The 18,290-nt window shown below is 48.7% G+C and overlaps 2 protein-coding genes across 3 annotated transcripts in view; one reads left to right on the plus strand and one right to left on the minus strand.

Moving 5' to 3' along the window:
* Positions 1-18,290, plus strand: part of CHST12 (carbohydrate sulfotransferase 12) — a 515,718-nt gene that overhangs the window by 299,526 nt on the left and 197,902 nt on the right. The gene's annotated exons all lie outside the window — the stretch shown is intronic.
* Positions 1-18,290, minus strand: part of SNX8 (sorting nexin 8) — a 57,174-nt gene that overhangs the window by 22,640 nt on the left and 16,244 nt on the right. The window lies entirely within an intron of this gene.

Here is an 18,290-nt window from a genome sequence, read left to right on the forward strand (position 1 = left end):
TGGCCATGTCACACAGCAGGTCCCATCCTCAGCCAGCCACACTCACTCACACGACGGAGCCGAGGCCAGACTCGCTCCCTCACACTACGGAGTCGACGCTAGACTCACTCACTCTCACTACAGAGTCAACACCAGACTCGCTCACACGACCTGCTTATAGCTAGGACTCCCGACCATACGCACGGAAGAATTAAGCCAGAAAACTCCAGCCACCTTACGGACAAGAAGTCACCGTGCATCCTGCACAAAGTGGCAAAAGCAAATCAGAGATCCTACGCCCAGCTTGCAAAGAAGAAACCAAAACAAGGAATCATATGTAAAAAGTCAGTTTAGTTTTTAACACAGAGTGAGTTCTAAACAGAAAAAAAAAAGTTTGGTTTGGTTTTTTTTTTTTTTTTTTTTTTTTTTTTGAGACAGAGTCTCGCTCTGTCATCCAGGCTGGAGTGCAGTGGCCGGATCTCAACTCACTGCAAGCTCCGCCTCCCGGGTTCACGCCATTCTCCTGCCTCAGCCTCCCGAGTAGCTGGGACTACAGGCTCCCGCCACCGTGCCCGGCTAGTTTTTTGTATTTTTTAGTAGAGACGGAGTTTTACCGTGTTAGCCAGGATGGTCTCGATCTCCTGACCTCGTGATCCGCCCGTCTCGGCCTCCCAAAATGCTGGGATTACAGGCTTGAGCCACCACACCCGGCCTTTTTTTTTTTTTTTTTTTGACATGTTGATGCGCGCCTGTAATCCCAGCTACTCAGGAGGCTGAGGCAGGAGAATTATTGCTTAAACTCAGGAAGCAGAGGATCATGCCACTGCACTCCAGCCTGGGCAACAGAGACTCTGTCTCCAAAAAAAAAAGTTTAAGTTTTCTCTATTAAGCATGTATTAATTTTTATGATTTTCCTGATCATTAAAATAAGATAGGCTGGGCGCGGTGGCTCAAGCCTGTAGTCCCAGCACTTTGGGAGGCTGAGACGGGTGGATCACAAGGTCAGGAGATTGCGACCATCCTGGCTAACACGGTGAAACCCCGTCTCTACTAAAAAATACAAAAAACTAGCCGGGCGTGGTGGCGGGCGCCTGTAGTCCCAGCTACTCTGGAGGCTGAGGCAGAAGAATGGCATAAACCCGGGAGGCGGAGCTTGCAGTGAGCTGAGATCCGGCCACTGCACTCCAGCCTGGGGGACAGAGCCAGACTCTGGCTCAAAAAAAAAAAAGATAATCTTCCAAGAATGTAAACTCAGTAATGATTACCAAGTGGTCACATGCTGGTGAAGAATTTGAACTTTGATTGCATGAGAATCTGAAAGAGCTCAAAAAACACATTTTAAATCAGACACTTCTTCAACTCTCGATTGCTCTCAAACATCTTAACCGCTTCTGTGTACAAGTTCCAATCATTAGAAAGTTACGCTTTCAAGTGTCAGTTTGCTAAACTAGCATACCCATACCATTTTTTTTTTGAGAGACAGAGTCTCACTCTGTTGCCCAGGCTGGAGTGCCGTGGCACGATCTCGGCTCACTGCAACCTCCACCTCCCGGGTTCAAGCGATTCTCCTGCCTCAGCCTCCGGAGTAACCTGGAGGACAGGCGTGCACCAATATGCGCGGCTAATTTTTTTATTTTTAGTAGAAACAGGGTTTCACCATGTTGGCCAGGCTGGTCTCAAACTCCTGACCTCAAATGATCCACCGACCTCGGCCTCCCAAAGTGCTGGGATTGCCCGGCCACATGTCCATATTTTCAAAATAAATTTTAATTAAGAAAAAGAAAGTAAAAGACCGGGTACAATGGCTAGTGCCTACAATCCCAGCACTTTGGGAGGCTGAGGCAAGAGGATCGCTTGAGCCCAGGAGTTAAAGACCAGCCTGGTCTTTTGTAGAGATGCCATCTCTACAAAAAATAAAATTACGGGCATGGTGGTGCAACCCGTAGTCCCAGCTACTCAGGAGGCTGAGGCAGGAGGATTGCTTGAGCCCAAGAGTTCAAGGCTGCGGTGTGCCGAGATTGGGCCGAGATTGAGCCGAGATTGGGCCACTGCACTCCAGCCTGGGTGACAGAGTAAGACCCTGTCTCTAAAAAAGAAAAGGAAAAATAAACATCATTTCAAACAGGGTACACTGCCAGGTGACGGACCACGCACTGCACAAAGGGCAGAAACCCCAGGAGGAGGAGCCTGGCTGTCTGCGGGAATAAATGTTAACGCTCACGAATGGGACTTCAACATTCTCATCAAACTGACACCCCTTGAAGCTACGCACACAGCCCATAAGACACAGCGCCTGGACGATACACCCTACACTAACCCAGTCCCACAGACAGAAAACAGATCAGACCAGAGAGGCCAGCTTGGCCCCGGGTTGGAAAAGCTGTGGACGTAGGATAGGATCTGGCGCAGAGAGATCCTGGCTGAAGTCCAGCCTCCATCATTTCCTAGCTGTGTGGCCTAGCTCGCAGCCACCTCTGAGCTTACCGTTCAAATCCGTGTGGTGGGCGTAAGGATGCCCAACCCCCTGGCCTGGCCATCGCCACCTATGTCCTGATACAGCAGCAACCCCCAGCAGGCCCCTTGAACGGCATCCCTCCCCACTCCAACCCTTCTGGCACCAAACTGCTTTACTGTGGGCTTCAGACCCAACCCGGAACGTGGACTTGGAAGTCCTGCCCCTGAAGTGCTGCTCGCTATCTGGGAGACCCCGGGAGGGAAGCGGCCCCTCAGATCCCAGGCCGAGGGCCTCAGAATTCAGTGAGGAAGGAGAGCTGAAAATAACTCGCCAATAGAAAACATTCAATAAATGTCCCTGACTTCCTTCCAGATTTACCACGCTCCAATCCAAAAAGATTCTGTAAATCTACTCGCTAAAACTCAGACTGATATTCCCCTCTCAGCAAGTTCTCGGTGGCGGTCAGCTCCCCAGACTGGCTCACAAATCGGTGCCTTCCACACGATGCATGGGGATCACATGTGGATGCTCCACTAGGAAAGATGTGGCTGTGAGAGGGGGCTGGGCAGACGTCACAGGAACCAGGCACGCGGTGAGGGGCAGAGTCAGGCCCACGTCAGCCGCTGGCCCACTGTGACCCCTCTTTGCAACAAAAAAAGGGAAAACAGGCCACAAGCAATATTCAAGATCCTTTCAGCCTCACGAGGTTGTGGATCTCCAAGTGAGTTATCCACAAATCAGAAGACAACGAAACTTCAAACACACGCACCCCTGTCTCCCACCCAGTGTCTTCCACCAGGAACCTCAGACAGTAACGACCCAGAGCAGGCGAGCGCCACATTCTGTTCACAGCCGACACCTCGGGCCTCCCGCGCCAGAGTCCACAGCTTTAGAAACAAACAGGATTGGCCAGGCGCGGTGGCTCACGCCTGAATTCCCAGCACTTTGGGAGGCTGAGGCAGGTGCATCACCTGAGGTCAGGAGTTTGAGGCCTGCCTGGCCAACGTGGCGAAATTCTATCTCTACTAAGCACAGAAAAATTAGCTGGGCATGGCCGGGCACAGTGGCTCATGCCTGTCATCCCAGCACTTTGGGAGGCCAAGGTGGGCAGATCACGAGGTCAGGAGATCGAGACCATCCTGGCCAACATGGTGAAACCCCATCTCTACTAAAAATACAAAAAACTAGACAGGCGTGATGGTGGAAACCTGTAGTCCCAGCTACTCAGGAGGCTGAGGTAGCAGAATGGCGTGAACCCGGGAGGCGGAGCTTGCAGTGAGCAGAGATCGCGCCACTGCACTCCAGCCTGGGCGACAGAGCAAGACTCTGTCTCAAAAAAAAAAAAAAAAAAAAAATTTAGCTGGGCATGGTGACGGGCGCCTGTAATCCCACCTACTCAGGAGGCTGAGGCACAAGAATCACTTGAACTCAGGAGGTGAAAGTTGCAGTGAACTGAGATCATACCACTGCACTCCAGCCTGGGCAACAGAGCAAGACGCCATCTCAAAAAAAAACAAACAAACAGTATTTGCCGACGAACCCCGTGCAAAGACGCTCCCCCTTCATCCGAGCACAACTTCTGCAAATGCTGACCTCGGCAGAAGTCACAGGCTCCGACAGCCTTGGCGCAGGTCGCACGGGACCTGCTCGGTGGAGGTCCCCGAGCAGCACAGCTGCAGCTGTTGCCTGGAGGCCAAGCCCTCCCCAGACTGGCCCACACACCGCTTCCTGCTGACCCAGCGGTGGGGCTACACTGAGCACTCGGAGACACCTCCAGCTCCAGGTCCATGCAGCCCAGGCACTCCCTGGGGTTCCCGGTGCCGGTGGAGAGGGCTTCAGTGCTGGTGCTTTCAGAGCCAGGACAGGGCATGGGCCTTCCCAAAGAGACCGAGAGTGTGGCTCCTACCGTCCCGTGTAGTGGTGGGGAGGACCCGAATGCGTATTCCAACTCCAAGTTCCATGCTCTTCCATGACACAAGGCTGCTGTCCCCAGCTGCCAGTTCCCTACAACAGAGGGGGTACCAGGACCAGCGAGGATGGCACAGCGTCCCAGGGTTAAATTCTCCAAAGTGGGTGCATATCAGAATTGCCTGGTGGGCCCCTTCGAACACAGAGGGCTGGGCCCACCCCCAGAGTCTCTCCAACAGGAGGGCTGGGGTGGGGCCTGGGAATCTGCTTTTTTTTGGAGGGGGTGCCGGAGTCTTGCTCTGTCATCCGAGCTAGAGTGCAATGGCACAATCTCAGCTCACTGCAACCTCAGTGTCCAGGGTTCAAGCGATTCTCATGCCTCAACCTCCCAAGTAGCTGGGATTACAGGCGTGTGCCACCACACCCGGCTAATTTTGTATTTTTAGTAGAGATGGGGTTTCACCATGTTGTCCAGGCTGGCCTTGAACTCCTGACCTCAAGTAATCTACCCGCCTCTGCCTCCCAAATTGCTGGAACTACAGGTGCCCGCCACCACACCCGGCTAATTTTTGTATTTTTAGTACAGATGGGGTTTCACCATGTTGTCCAGGCTGGTCTTGAACTCCTGACCTCAAGTAATCTACCCGCCTCTGCCTCCCAAATTGCTGGAACTACAGGTGCCCGCCACCACACCCGACTAATTTTTGTATTTTTAGTACAGATGGGGTTTCACCATGTTGTCCAGGCTGGTCTCAAACTCCTGACCTCAGGTGATCCACCCGCCTCAGACTCCCATAGTGCTGGGATGACAGGCGTGAGCCACCATACTCAGTCTGGAATCTGCATTTCTAACAAGTTCCCAGATGCTGCTGCTGGTCAGGGGCCACAGTTTGAAAGCCCTTGTCATAGGGCAACAGAGAGAGAAGGAATTAGATCACTTGTCCTAAACCCTCCCACGAAGCAGAATGGAAATCAGGTGTTTCTGAACACGGCCTTTATTTCTTCTTTTTTTTGTGTGGTTTTTGTTTTTGTTTTTGAGATGGAGTCTTGCTCTGTTGCCCAGGCTGGAGTGCAATGGTGCAATCTTGGCTCACTGCAACCTCTGCCTCCCGGGTTTAAGCGATTCTCCTACCTCAGCCTCCTGAGTAGCTGGGACTACAGGCGCCCACCACCACGCCCAGCTAATTTTTTGTGTTTTTAGTAGAGATGGGGTTTCACCGTGTTAGCCAGGCTGGTGTCAATCTCCTGACCTCGTGATCCGCCCGCCTTAGCCTCCCAAAGTGCTGGGATTACAGGCGTGAGCCATTGCATCCAGCCTAGGTTGTATACTTTAAACAGAAACTTTTCATAGCTTCGATTTCATTACCTTAAGGTTTATTTTTAATATCTTATTTAATGTGATGTAACATTAAAATATTTTGAAATAAAGTCACTCCATCCCTACAACCTGTATACATCTATATTCATTTTTGCAGATTACTTTCCATTTCCATGTGCATAAAGTTGTAATGTGCCATATAGACTATTTTATTATTTAAACTTTTTATAGATTTATATATATATATAAAAATTTTTTTTTTTTTTGAGATGGAGTCTCGCTCTGTCGCCCAGGCTGGAATGCAGTGGCACGATCTCAGCTCACTGCAACCTCCGCCTCCCGGTTAAAGCAATTCTCCTGCCTCAGCTTCCCGAGTAGCTGGGACTACAGGCACCCGCCACCACGCCTGGCTAATTTTTTGTATTTTCAGTAGAGACTGAAAATACACAGTACAGACTGACCGTGTTAGCCAGGATGGTCTCGATCTCCTGACCTCATGATTCACCTGCCTCTGCCTCCCAAAGTGCTGGGATTACAGGTATGACCCACTGCGCCCAGCCTAAATTTTATATTTTTAAAAAATTAATTTTTTGGTTGGGCGAGGTGGCTCATGCCTGTGATCCCAGCACTTTGAGAGGCCGACGTGGGTGGATCACAAGGTCAGGAATTCAAGACCAGCCTGGCCAAGATGGTGAAACCCCGTCTCTACTAAACATACAAAAATTAGCCAGGAGTGGTGGCGGGAGCCTGTAAACCCAGCTACTCGGGAGGCTGAGGCAGAGAACTGCTTGAACTCAGGAGGTGGAGGTTGCAGTGAGCTGAGATTATGCCACTGTACTCCAGCCTGGGCAACAGAGTGAGACTCTGTCTCACAAAAAAAAAAAGAAAATTAATTTTTCATAGAAATAGGGTCTCGCTATGTTGCCCAGGCTAGTCTCAAACTCCTGAGCTCAAGCAATCCAGCCTGGGCAACAGAGCAAGACTCTGTTTCAAATAAAAAAAAGATTGATGAAAAGAATATTAAACGTGATTATTGTCCAGGCGGGGTGTCTCACACCTGTAATTCCAGTACTTCGGGAGGCTGAAGTGGGTAGATCCATTGAGTCAGGAGTTCGAGACCAGCCTGGCCAACATAAAGAAAACCCATCTCTACTAAAAATACAAAAATTAGCCAGATGTGGTGATGCATGCCTGTAATCCCAGCTACTAGGGAGGCTGAGGCAGGAGAATCACTTGAACCTGGGAGGTGGAGGTTGCAGTGAGCGGCGATCACACCATTGCATTCCAGCCTGGGTGACAGAGTGAGACTCCATCTCAAAAAAAAATAAAAACAAAAGGCCGGGCATGGTGGCTCATGCCTATAATCCCAGCACTTTGAGAGGTCGAGGCGGGCAGATCACGAGGTCAGGAGATCAAGACCATCCTGGCTAACACAGTGAAACCCTGTCTCTACTAAAAATACCAAAAATATTAGCCGGGCATGGTGGCGGGCGCCTGTAGTCCCAGCTACTCGGGAGGCTGAGGCAGGAGAATGGCGTGAACCTGGGAGGCAGAGCTTGCAGTGAGCCGAGACTGCGCCACTGCACTCCAGCCTGGGTGACAGCGAGACTCTGTCTCAAAAAATAAATAAATAAATAAAAATAAAAATAAAAAACAACAACAACAACAACGAAAACCCTATATAAAGGCTGGGTGCAGTGGCTCATGCCTATAATCCCAATACTTTGGGATTGCAGTGAGCCAGGATAGCACCATTGCACTCCTGCCTGGGCGAGCAGGGGAAAACAAACAAACAAACAAAACTATGCTTTGTGGTGTTCTGGGAAAAACCCTTCGACTTGGCTACACTCTTCAGTGTGGCTGTGTGGTTCACTGTGCTTTTGAACACACTGGTGGTGGCGTCATGTGTTCTGGACCATCCATGGAGCCTACAATTCAAAATTCAGTTACTGGCGGGGCAGAGTGGCTCATGCCCGTAATCCCAGCACTGTGGGAGGCCAAGGCGGGCAGATTATCTGAGGTCAGGAGTTCAAGACCAGCCTGGCCACCATGGTGAAACCCCAACTCTACAAAAAATACAAAAATTAGCCAGGCATGGTGGTGTGTGCCTGTAATCCTAGCTACTCGGGAGGCTGAGGAAGGAGAATCATTTGAACCTGAGAGGCGGAGGTTGAGGTTGCTGTGAGCCGAGATCGCACCACTGCATTCCAGCCTAGGTGACAGAGGGAGACTGTTAAAAAAAAAACAAAAACAAAAAGAAATTCAGATACTGTCTTTGCAGAAAATCTTAGTGAACATTTTTATGGTATCCAGAGATACATTTCTGTCATGGAGATATTAAATTTGCAGTGAAAATACACAATACACAATGTTACAGACACACGTCATTCCCCTCCTCTCCCTTTCCCTTCTCAAAGTGAGTGCTGTTCTAGAGCTGATGGGTGCTGTTTCCAGGCAGGTCTTTCTCGACTGCTCAGCTCAGTGAGTTTGCTATATGAGCACACCAGTGCCACGGCACCCAGATAGCAACAGCAGAATTAGCGTGGATGCCCGCTCAGGCCCTGTCAGCCACCACCCCAAGAGTAATCACTGACTTCTCAAGCTGGGGGTTTGCCTATTTTGGGGTTTTTGTTTTTGAGACAGCGTCTCACTCTTGTCACCAAGGCTGGAGTGCAGTGGTGCAACCACAGCTCACTGTAGCCTTGACCTCCCAGGCTCAAGCAATCCTCCCACCTCAGCCTCCCGAGTGTGGCTGGGACCACAGACGCACGCCACCACACCCAGCTAATTTTTGTATTTTTTGTAGAGATGAGGTTTCCCCATGTTGCCCAGGCTGGTCTCCAAATCCCAAACTAAAGCAATCCTCCTTCCTCAGCCTCCAAAAGTGCTGGGATTACAGGTGGAAGCCCCTGCGCCTGGCCTGTTTTTATATTATGTAACTGCCCTTGACAAGTCAGTTCCTTTGTTCCTGACGTCTTTCCCTCGGCATCAGGCTGTGGGACCTGTCGTGCACGTGGCTGTAGGGCTCTGGCTGCCCCTGCAGCGGGCGCCGCTGCGTGACTGTGTCCTCGCCACCTCTTCCTCCCTCTGCTGTGGGGCATCTGGGAGGGTTCCAGCGCCTCCCTGTTCCACATGGCGCTGTTATGAACATTCCAGCACGTGTCTCTTGGTGGACATATGTGCGCCTTTCTGTTGGCTCCATAACATATCTAAAAGTGAAGTTGCTGGATCACGGGATCTGCATATGTTCAGCTTGGTAAATATTTCAGTTTTCCAAAGTGACTGAGCCAATTCACACTCCCACCAGCAAGAGCTCCAGCTGCCTCGCACACGGGCCAACATTCAGTATTCTCCCTCCGTGTTCCCTCATTCTGGGAGGCCTGTGCCTCTTTTAACATAGTTGCAATCCATTAATTCACTGTTCCATCTAGATGCTTTTCCCTTTATGTTATAACCACCGTTCCGTATTCCCAATCCTCAGGGAGGAAGCAAAAATTCTGCTTTTTTCTTTTTTTTTTTAAATGCTGTGAGGATACATTCCCTAGATTGCCAAGGCAGTACCGCAGCCACTCTCTGAACATAGTTTCGGAAGAAAAGTCTCACTCGATGCTTTTCTGTTAGTAATGTAGTAGTGTTCATGTGGGTATAAAAAAGCCACTCGGGCCAGGCACTGTGGCACGCACCTATAGTCTCAGCTATTCGGGAGGCTGAGGCGGAGGCTGCAGTGAGCCATGATCGAGCCATTCCACTCCAGCCTGGGCAACAGAGCAAGACTCCATCTCAAAAAATAAAAATAAAGCCAGCGTGATGGCACACACCTGTAATCCCAGCACTTTGGGAGGCTAAGCCGGGTGGATAACCTGAGGTCTGGAGTTCGAGACCAGCCTGGCCAACATGGTGATACCCCATCTCTACTAAAAATACAAAAATTAGCCGAGCATGGCAGTGCATACCTGTAATCCCAGCTACTGGGGAGGTTGAGGAAGGAAAATCACTTGAACCCAGGAGGTGGAGGTTGCAGTGAGCCAAGATTGCACCACAGCACTCCAACCTGGGCAATAGTTAGAGCAAAACTCTGCCTCTAAATAAATGAATAAATAAATAAATAAAGCCAGCATGATGGCTCACACCTGTAATCCCAGCACTTTAGGAGGCCAAGATGGGCGGATCACTGGAGGCCAGGAGTGCGAGACCAACCTGGGCAACACAGCGAGACTCAGTCTCTACTAAAAATACAAAAAAAACTTAGCCTTAGGCTGGGCGCGGTGGCTCACGCCTGTAATCCCAGCACTTTGGGAGGCCGAGACGGGCGGATCACGAGGTCAGGAGATCGAGACCATCCTGGCTAGCACGGTGAAACCCCATCTCTACTAAAAAATACAAAAAACTAGCCGGGCGAGGTGGCGGGCGCCTGTAGTCCCAGCTACTCGGGAGGCTGAGGCAGGAGAATGGCGTGAACCCGGGAGGCGGAGCTTGCAGTGAGCTGAGATCCAGCCACTGCACTCCAGCCTGGGCGACAGAGCGAGACTCCGTCTCAAAAAAAAAAAAAAAAAAAAAAAAAAACTTAGCCAGGCATGGTGGTGCATGCCTGCAATCCCAGATACTCCAGAGGCTGAGGCACGAGAATCTCTTGAACCCACGAGGTAGAAGTTGCAGTGAGCTGAGATCACGCCACTGCCCTCCAGCCTCAGTGACAGAGACTCAGTCTCAAACAATGAAAAAAAAAAAAGAAAAGAAAAATAACAGTGCCCAGCACGTAACAGATGCTAAATAAACACCTGCTGAATGAATGAAAAGAATCTAATTCACGTGAGCAAGAAAGCCACATAACTTCACTGGGGGCCAGGAGGGTGGCCGAGGCAGGGCAACAGCCGCATACCCTCCCAGTGCTTGTGAGGTCTCGTGGTGAGGGGACCGCGCCTCAGTCAGCCGCAGCACCAAGCAAAAGCTGCTGACACAAAGAGAACGTGGTCAACAGGCCCTGCCACGCTGAGTCCCGAGAGTGACCTCCATACAAGGCAGAGAATCTTCCTTCCTCCACCACGGCCTCTCTGCCAACTCTTAGCTACATCCATTTCCCCTAGAAGAACAGGAGGAGGAACCCTGGTGAGGAAATACTGGCGCATCATCCAGACAACCACCCTACAATCAGAGAACAAGGTTGCTGTCTTTCTGCAATGGCCTCAGGGTTTCTACCTTGAAGCAAAGTATAAACAGTCTTGTAGCTGGGCACTGGCTCACGTTTGTAATCTCAACACTTTGGGAGGCTGAGGCTGGGGAGGATCACTTGAGCCCAGGAGTTTGAGACCAACCTGGACAACACAGCAAGACCCTATCTCTACCAAAAAAAAAAAAAAAAAACCGTCAGGCATGTTGGTATGAACCTGTAGTCCAAGCTACTTCCAAAGCAGGAGGTGGTTTGAGCCCAGGAGTTCAAGGCTACAATAAGCTATGACTGTGCTACTGCAGTCTAGCCTGGGGAGTAGAAGAGACCCTGCTTAAAAAAAAAAAAAAAAGAAAGAAAGAAACTAGGCCAGATGTGGAGGCCTACACCTGTAATCCCAGCACTTTGGGAGGCCAAGGTGGGCGGATCACCTGAGCTCAGGAGTTCGAGACCAGCATGGCCAACATGGTGAAACCTTGTCTCTACTAAAAATACAAAAATTAGCTGGGCGTGGCGGCACGTGACTGTAATCCCAGGTACTCAGAGGGCTGAGGCATGAGAATGACTTGAACCCAGGAGGCAGAGGCTGCAGGAAGCCAAGATCGTGGCACTGTACCCTAGCCTGGGTGATAGAGCGAGACTCCATCTCAAAAAGAAAAAAAAAAAGGACACCAGTCTTGTAAGGGCCAACCCCCTGGTCCTGATTACTAAGAATTTCTGAAATGAGTTCTCTCCAGGCTCCAAGCTCAGTTCAAACCCCGCTTCAACACTGAAGTGCTTCCCAGCCCAGTTAAGGATCTATCAGTCCTTGCTTCCTTCACACTCCCACAACTGGCTTGACTCTCCTTTTTGAGCCTTCCTCAACTTGTCTCATTCACAGGCTTCTCCCAAACTAAAGCAAACACTCCTTTAGAGAGCTGCGGCTTCCCACTGCTCCCTGTCAAGGGAGGAGCACACCACAAGTGCACCCAGAACACATCTAATGATGGACAACTGGGTACCCACCTTCAAAAGCATGAAGCCCAGCCGGGCATGCTGGCTCACGCTTGTAATCCCAACACTCTGGGAGGCCGAGATGGGTGGATCCCCTGAGGTCAGGAGTTTGACAGTGGCCTGACCAACATGATGAAACCCTGTCTCTACTAAGAATACAAAATTAGCCAGGCGTGGTGGTGCGTGCCTGTAATGCCAGCTACTTGGGAGGCTGAGGCAGAAGAATGACTTGAACCCAGGAGACAGAGGTTGCAGTGAGCCAAGATCCCACCATTGTACTCCAGCCTGGGCAACACAGTGAGACTCCATCTCAAAAAAAAAAAAAATGAAGCCAGACCCCTCCCTCACACCATATATGATAACTAACTCAAAATGGGATCACAGACCTAAATGTAAGAGCTACCACTACAAAACTCTTAGCAGAAAGTATAGGCATAAATCTTCAGGGCCTTGGGTCAGGCAAAGACTTCTTAGGTATGACACCAAAAGCACGGCAACAAAAGAACAAAATACTCAGCAACTTGGGACGCTGAGGTGGGAGGGTTTCCTTCAGGTTAGAGTTGGACACCAGTGTGGGCAACACAGGATTTTGTAGATCCCACCTCTACAAAATAAAAATAAAAAATCAGCCAGGCATGGTGGCTCATGCTCGTAGTCCCAGCCACCTAAGAGGCCGAGCTACCCAAGAATCACTTGAGCCCAGGTTGAGGCTGCAGTGAGCTACGATCGCGCCACTGTACTCCAGTCTGGGTGACAGAACAAGACCTTATATCAAAAAAAAACAAAAGTAAATACATAACAAAACAGCTAAACTGAACTTCATCAAAATTTAAAACTGTTGTGCCGCAAAAGACACCACCAAGACAGTGAGACCAGGCTGGGCACAGTGGCTCACGCCTGTAATCATAGCACTTTTGGGAGACTGAGGTGGGAGGATCACTTAGCCCAGGAGTTCAAGACCAGCCTGGGCAACACTGTGAGACCCCATCTCTACAAAAAAAAATAGCCAGGTATGGTGATGCCCACCTGTAATCCCAGCTACTTGGGAGGCAGAGGCAGGAGGATCATTTGAGCCCAGGAGGTCAAGGCTGCAGTGAGCTGTGATTGTGCCACTGCATTCCAGCCTAGGTGACAGAGCAAGACCACCTCAAACAAAAACAAAACAAAAACAAAAAAAAATTGGCCAAGCACAGTGGCTCACACCTGTAATCCTAATATTTTGAGAGGCTGAGGTGGGAGGACTGCTTGAGGTCAAAGAGTGCAAGGCTAACCTAGCCAACATGGCAAGACCCTATTGCTAAAAAAATTTATTTCTTTTTTCTTTTTCTCTTCTTTGTATTACTTTTTACTTTTTGTTTAGTTTATTTTCCCCCTGAAATGCCAAAAAAAATTTTTAATACTTTAAAAAAAGAATGAAAGTGAGGCTGGGTCCCATGGCTCACGCCTCCTGAGGCAGGAGGACTGCTTGAGCCCAGAAATTCGAGATCAGCCTGGGTGACAGAGCAAGACCCTATTTCTAAAAATAAAAATAAAATAAAAAAAAAAAGCCAGGTGTGGTGATGCCTATAGTAGCAGCTACTTAGGAAGCTGAGGAAAGAGGATCGATTGAGCCCAGGAGGTTGAGGCTGCAGTGAGCTATGATCGTGCCACTACACTCTGGCCTGGGCAACACAGTAAGACCCTGTCTCAAAAACAAAAACAAAAACAAAAAGAAACTGAAAAGACAACCCCCAGAATGGGACAAAATAAAATATTTTAAATTATATACTGATAAGGGACTTGTATCTAGCATATATTAAAGAAATTTCAGCCCAGCGCAGTGGCTCACGCCTGTAATCTAGCACTTTGGGAGGCCGAGACGAGCGGATCATCTGAGGTCAGGAGTTCAAGACCAGCCTGGCCAACATGGCAAAACCCCATCTATACTAAAAATACAAAACATTAGTCAGGTGTGATGGCAAATGCCTGTGCTCCCAGCTACTCGGGAGGCTGAGGCATGAGAATCGCTTGAACCCGGGAGGCGGAGGTTGCAGTGAGCAGAGATTGCCCCTCTGCACTTCAGCCTGGGAGACAAGAGCTAAACTCCATTTCCAAAAACAACAAAACAGAATGACAACAACAAAAAGAATTATTACAACTCGATTCTTTTAAAAAATAAAAGAATACAACTCAATTCTTTTAAAATTACAAATTACCTAAATTTTTCGGCAGGGGTCGGGGGAACAGGGTCTCACCCTGTCACCCAGGCTGGAATGCAGTGGTGTGATCACAGCTAACTGCAGCCTCAAACTCCTGGGCTCAAGCAATCCTCCAACTTCAGCCTCCCAAGTAGCTAGGAACACAGGTGCCTGCCACTACACCCAGCTAATTTTTTTATTTTGTGGAGATGGGGTCTAACGGTGTTGCCCAGGCGGTCTCCAACTCCTAAGCTTAAGCGATCCACCCACCTTGGTCTCCCAAAGTGCTGGAATTACAGGAGTGAGCCACTGTACCAGACAAAATTGCCTAATTTTAAAGACGTACAAAAAAATTGAATAGTCATTTACCTAAAGAAGATGCACAAATGGCCAATAGGCACATGAAAAGATGCTCAGCCAGGCGTGGTGGCTCATGCCTGTAATCTCAGCACTTTGGGAGGCTGAGGCGAGTGAATCACCTGAGGTCAGGAGTTTGAGACCAGCCTGACCAACATGGTGAAACCCCGTATCTACTAAAAATACAAAAATTAGTTAGACATGGTGGTACGTGCCTGTAATCCCAACTGCTCAGGAGGCTGAGGCATGAAAATTGCTTGGCCGGGCGCGGTGGCTCACGCCTGTAATCCCAGCACTTTGGGAGGCCGAGGCAGGTGGATCACAAGGTCAGGAGATCGAGACCACAGTGAAACCCCGTCTCTACTAAAAATACAAAAAAAATTAGCCAGGCGCGGTTGTGGGCGCTTGTAATCCCAGCTACTCGGGAGGCTGAGGCAGGAGAATGGCGTGAACCCGGGAGGCGGAGCTTGCAGTGAGCCGAGATCGCGCCACTGCACTCCAGCTTGGGCGACAGAGCGAGACTCCGTCTCAAAAAAAAAAAAAAAAAAAAATTGCTTGAACCCGGGAGGCGGAGGCTGCTATGAGCTGAGATTGTGCCATTGCACTCCAGCCTGCGCAACAAAGGAATATTCCATCTCAAAAAAAAAAAAAAAAAACAGACCGGGCACGGTGGCTCACACCTGTAATCTCGGCACTTTGGGAGGCCAAGACAGGTGGATCACCTGAGGACAGGAGTTCAAGACTAGCCTGGCCAACATGGCGAAACCCCGTCTCTACTAAAAATACAAAAATTAGCCAGGCGTGGTGGCGGGCGCCTGTAATCCCAGCAAAAAAAAAAAAAAAAAACGGAAATGTGTTTCTGTTGCTTTTGGGGTCTTGGGCATAAATTCTTTGCCTGGGCCTATGTCCAGAAGAGTTCTCCCAATGTTATCTTCTAGAGTTGTTATAGTTTCAGGTCTTAGATTTAAGTCTTTGATCCATCTTGAGTTGATTTTTGCATGTGGTGAGAGACAGCAACCCAGTTTCATTCTTGTGCATGTGGCTATCCAATTTTCCCAACACCACCGATTAACCAGGGCGTCCTCGCCAGTGTTATGTTTTTGGATGTTTTGTCAAAGATTGGTCAGTTGTAAAAATGTAGCTTTATTTCTGGGTTCTCTATTCTGTTCCATGGGTCTGTGTGTACTTTTATAGCAATACCATGCTATTTTGGTTACTACAGCCTTAGAGATTAATTTGAAGTCAGGCAATACGATCCCTCCAAATTCATTCTTTTCGCTTAGGATTGCTTTGGCTTCTCGGGCTCATTGTTTCCATGTGAACTTTTGGATTTTTTTTCTAATTCTGTGAAAAATGATGTTGGTATTTTGATAGGAATTGCACTGACTCTGTAGATTGCTTTGGGCACTATGGTCATTTTCACAACATTGATTCTCCCAATCCCTGAGCATGGGAAGTTTTTCCATTTGTTTGTGTCATCTGTGATTTATTTCATCAGTGTTTCGTCGTTCTCCTTGTAGAGATCTTTCACATCCTTGGTTAACTATATTCCTAGGGTGTCTGGTGGTTGTTATTGTAGCTGTTGTAAATGGGAATGAGTTCTTGATTTGATTCTCAGCTTGGTCGCTGCCGGCAGATAGCAGTGCTACTGATTTGTGTACATTGATTTTGTAACCTGAAACTTCACTGAATTCTTCTCTCAAATCTAGGAGTCTTCTAGAGGAGTTCTTGAGGGTGTTCTAGGTATAATATCACATTGTCAGCAGGGATAGTTTGACTTCCTCTCTTCCAATCCAGATGTACTTTATTTCTCTTGCCTGATTGCTATATAAATGGGGCCTATTTAATACCTTATGTAATGTGATGTAACATTAAGATATTTTGAAATAAAGTCACTCCATCCCTACAACCTGTATACATCTATATTCATTTTTGCATATTACTTTCCATGTGCATAAAGTTGTAATGTGCCATATAGACTATCTTCTTATTTAAATTTTTATAGATTATATATTTTTAAAAAATTAATTTTCTGGCCGGGCGAGGTGGCTCACGCAAACCTACAGAATGGGAGGAAATATTTGCAAACTATACCTCCTATAAAGGACTAATATCGAGAATCTACAAGGAACTCAAACAAATCAGCAGGAAAAAAAACAAGTAACCCCAATAAAAAGTGGGCAAATGACATAAACAGATATTTCTCAAAAAAAGATACACAAATGGCCAGCCGGACGCGCTGGCTCACGCCTGTAATCCCAGCACTTTAGGAGGCTGAGGCGGGTGGATCACCTGAGATCAGGAGTTCAAGACCAGCCTGGCCAACATGGTGAAACCCTGTCTCTGCAAAAATACAAAAATTAGCCAGGCATGGTGGCAGATGCCTGTAATCCCAGCTACTTGGGAGGCTGAGGCAGGAGAACCGCTTGAACCTGGGAGGCGGAGGTTGCAGTGAGCCGAGATCACACCACTGCACTCCAGCCTGGGCGACAAGAGTGAGACTGTCTCAAAAAAAAAAAAAAAAAGATACACAAATGGCCAACAAATATATACGAAAAATGCTCAAAATCAGTAATCCATCAGAGGGACATGCAAATGAAAACCACAATGAGATAGTATCTTACCCCAGCCAGAATGGCTATTATTAAAAAGTCAAAGAACAGGGGCTGGGCGCGGTGGCTCAAGCCTGTAATCCCAGCACTTTGGGAGGCCGAGATGGGTGGATCACAAGGTCGGGAGATCGAGACCATCCTGGCTAACATGGTGAAACCCCGTCTCTACTAAAAAAATACAAAAAACTAGCCGGGCGGCATGGCGGGCACCTGTAGTCCCAGCTACTCGGGAGGCTGAGGCAGGAGAATGGCGTAAACCCGGGAGGCAGAGCTTGCAGTGAGCTGAGATCCGGCCACTGCACTCCAGCCTGGGCAGCAGAGCGAGACTCCGTCTCAAAAAAAAAAAAAAAAGTCAAAGAACAATAGATGTTGGTGTAGATGTGGTACAAAGGGAATGTTTATACGCCACCGATGGGAATAAAATTAGTACGACATCTGTGGAAAACAGTATGGAGCTTTCCCAGAGAACTAAAGGCAGATCTATCATTCGATCCAGCAGTCCTACTACTGAGTAATCACCCAAAAGAAAAGAAATAATTACATAAAAAAGGGGCCGGGCATGGTGGCACACACCTGTAATCCCAGCACTTTGGGAGGCTGAGACGGGCAGATCACTTGAGGTCAGGAGTTCGAGACCAGCCTGGTCAACATGGTGAAACCCCATCTCTACTAAAAATACAAAATTAGCTGGGCGTGGTGGCACATGCCTATAATATCAGCTATTTGGGAGGCTGAGGCAGGAGAATCGCTTGAACCCAGGAGGCACAGGTTGCAGTGAGCCGAGATTGTGCCACTGCACTGCACTGCAGCCTGGACAGTAAGAGCAAAACTCCATCTCAAAAAAAAAAAAAAAAAAAAATACCTGCACATGCACATTTCTCGCAGCACAATTCACAATTACAAAGAAAAGGAATCAAGCTAAGTGCCAGTCGACCGATAAGTAGATATCGAAAATGTGGTCCATATACACCATGGGATTCTTTCCTTCTTTCTTTTTTGAGACAGAGTCTCGCTCTGTCGCCCAGGCTGGAGTACAGTGGTATGATCTCAGCTCGCTGCAAGCTCCACCACCCGGGTTCACGCCATTCTCCTGCCTCAGCCTCCCGAGTAGCTGGGACTACAGGCGCCCACCACCATGCCCGACTAATTTTTTTTGTATTTTTAGCAGAGACGGGGTTTCACTGTGTTAGCCAGGATGGTCTCGATCTCCTGACCTCGTGATCCGCCTGCCTCGGCCTCCCAAAGTGCTGGGATTACAGGCGTGAGCCATTGCGCCCGGCCTTACACCATGGAATTCTACTCAGTCATAGAAAAGAATGAAATAATG

Source organism: Macaca thibetana, chromosome 3 (assembly GCF_024542745.1).
Source record: "Macaca thibetana thibetana isolate TM-01 chromosome 3, ASM2454274v1, whole genome shotgun sequence".
Taxonomy (NCBI): Eukaryota; Metazoa; Chordata; class Mammalia; order Primates; family Cercopithecidae; genus Macaca; species Macaca thibetana.